This window comes from Psammomys obesus, unplaced genomic scaffold, assembly GCF_907164565.1.
Source record: "Psammomys obesus unplaced genomic scaffold, mPsaObe1.curated_primary_1811, whole genome shotgun sequence".
NCBI lineage: Eukaryota > Metazoa > Chordata > Mammalia > Rodentia > Muridae > Psammomys > Psammomys obesus.
This window is the reverse complement of record NW_026585894.1, coordinates 4,032,325-4,035,366: the sequence shown is the minus strand read 5'-3', so window position 1 is coordinate 4,035,366 and position 3,042 is coordinate 4,032,325. Positions and strand designations below refer to the sequence as shown.

Genomic DNA, 3,042 nt, shown 5'->3' with positions numbered 1-3,042 from the left:
TGCATTATGGCACTGGGCAGGGGTCATCTCAGCATGGTCTGTTCCTTCAGGCCTGCATGGTGCCAGACTGGTGCTCATCCAAGGCTAGGTCCCTGTCCAGACCCAATTGTGCCTTTCTGGTAATCATCTTGTGTTCACTCTTCACCTGGCCAGTCAGAATGGACCTTTGTAATGATCATTTGTCTTGAGTACAGTCCAGCCCCAGGAGGTAGGGTTCTTCCAGTGTCAGGCTTGCTCATCATCCTGAGAGCACATCCAGGTCTTCATATTGCAGGGCTGCTGGTTATCTCAGGCTAGGTACTTGTTTGAGCCTACTGGTGTCAAACTGGTGGTCATTTTAGGCTTGCTTTTTTCAGGAAATGTTAGGCTACTAATCATTCAGATGTTCATAGGTTAGAACACTGAGCACAGAATAGTCTCTCTCCACTCTCCCATTTGCTGATGCACATGTGACACAACAGCTACACCTACAATGCAACTAGGGCAAGGGGAAAACATTGCTAATATCAAGGGGACATTGATTTTTAAACTCATTTTCAGTACATCAACAAGGAGACTAAAATAATCCTTAACAAAAATGTTACTTAAAATTATAAAAATGATAATTAGATGATCTTTTATGCTTCCAAAGAGTACGAATCATAACTAACAAAACTATGAAATAAACTACAACTGAAAATTACCAAAATTCCAAGGACAAATATTAAATCTAGAGGAAAACTAGCTTAGAACTCAAGGAAAGAATAGATGTCCCCAAATAAAGACACACACACACACACACACACATACACACAAAAGAATTAATGTCTAATTTGGTGTGCTTTTCACTTACTAAAAAAGTTATAGCAGGTTTAAAACATTAAGAAGAAATATAGAAAAATCTTATAGAAAATTATAAGGTGAAAATTTGAAGCAATTATAAGCTTTGCAAAAGCAGATTTATAAATAACAGAAGGATTTTAATTTATGAGTCTGTGGAATGACTAATACTCTCTATAGATATAAATCTACAGATAATAAAGGTTAATTTAATAAAATATGAAATATTTGCATTGAAAACCTGTTTTAATAAATAATTGTGAATAAAAGATAAAAATGGCATCTTACAACTGATAAAATAAGAAATATTAGAATGTACATACTATTTTGATATAGAAATAGTAATATGAGGAAGATGTAAGAATTTTAAAATGTTAGCAATTGGGAAGGGGAGAAGTGGTATTTTTATTATATGTATATTTTTGTAATAAAACAGAAGTTCGATCTAATTATTTTGTGTATCTTAAATTTCCCTTTTAAATTATTTAACTGATGTGAGAGATATCTACTTAAACCATAAAACTAATTACAAATCCCAAAAAGCCAAGCTAAAAAGAATGCAAAGCATGAGTAAAAATTGAAAACATAAGACATATAAATAGGGAGTAAGCATAGATGCTTAATATTTGTCACTGACAGAATTGAATCCACTGAGAAGTAATTTTACATGTGTATCTTTGTTAAACAGTGGAAAAACTAAAAAAAAATCAGTGTTGATGAATAATGGTACTATATCAATCAAGTACAAATGGCTAAAAAATTGTTTGCGTTTGAATACAGGGACTATGTAAAAAGGGATAAATAACTTTGAGAATAACTGAAAGGTTCTATACATTTTCTTGTTATTCACTTAGAGGAATATAAATTGACAAAGTAATTAAACTTCATTTCTATCTGAGAACTTTGCTATAAAACTTAACTTCAGTCTTAAAATACAGTGCTTTATATTTTATTTGCTTTGTTCTGTACCATTAAAATAAATGGTTCTGAATGCTGGTGCCAGGGACCCTATGTAAGATTCTGCTCTAAGACCTATGCATGACAACTCTCCTTAAAGAACACCCAACAATCATAAACTGCACCCTATCCTCTGGGGTCTGTTTTCTGGCTCACAACTCTGTCTGCTTTCCTGGAGGCCATGCCAGATCTAGGGAGCTCAGAGACAACATTAGCATGTGAAACCTCAGAGGTAAGCTAGGCCACAAACCCCACTACTGGACCTGAAGACTCACTGGTCACCAGAACTCCAGCCTCTCAAGCAAGGAAACAAAGAGAAAATAGGAACCATGGAAGAAATCTATAGTGGGATGCCACCTGTAGCTCTATTTTCTAAAAACTCTCCTTTATTTCAGGATGTTTAGGCTTCTACCTTCCTTCCACCAACCCCCACTCTTAAGTAGGGGTGAGAAAAGGTTACTGAGAAAAGGGGTCCCAGATCCCTTTACTTCTCTCAGCTATTTAGTGTCAAGTGGTTCTTCTAGGGCTTTATACACATCTCCATCAACCACAGACAAAAATAGCAGTCTCCTTGACTTTGCTGCACCTAAACATTTCTCTCTGTGTGTCTGTTCCAAACTGCCATACTGTCTCTGGTCTATGGTATCACAAAACTTCTACATACAACATGCCAACATCAAATGCCATGTGGAGCTCCATAACTTCTCTTTCTCTGCCCTCATATTTATACTCACAATCCTAGACCACTGCCGTCCCTGTGCTGCATGTAGTAGGCAGTTACCAGCTGGCAAAAGCCATGCTCCACATGAGACAACAGGTATGGACAAACTATAGCCCAACTAAAATCTTACAATTTGGATTAAAACAAAGGCATATTTATATAACATACAAAGAAAACAAAAGTTCCATTAGAGAAAGCCAACAAAAGCAGAAGAACAAAAACAAAGAAAATCAAACCACCCATCTAACAAACATAAACTCAGAACCCTCCAAACCCAGATAACTGGAGGCCAGCCTAAGAACACAGTCAACAATGGTGATCCAGTATGGCACCACCAGGGACCAGCCACCCTACTACAAGTCCTCCATGTTTCAACATAGTTAAATCACAATAAAATTACCTTAAATTCAATATTAAGAAGGTGATAGAGGCCATTAAAGCAGAAATAAATAAATCCCTAAAAGAAATACAGGAAAATACAATCAAACAATTGAAGTAAATTAACAGAACTGTTTAAGACCGTTAAACAGTTAAACAGAAATAGA

At 35.9% G+C, this 3,042-nt stretch overlaps 1 non-coding gene across 1 annotated transcript; it reads right to left on the bottom strand.

Annotated features, from left to right (window-relative positions):
• Nucleotides 1–358: 358 nt before the first annotated feature.
• Nucleotides 359–488, bottom strand: LOC129671052 (small nucleolar RNA SNORA17). Its single transcript, XR_008719303.1, has one exon. It is a non-coding gene; the product is annotated as a small nucleolar RNA SNORA17 (small nucleolar RNA).
• Nucleotides 489–3,042: the final 2,554 nt, after the last annotated feature.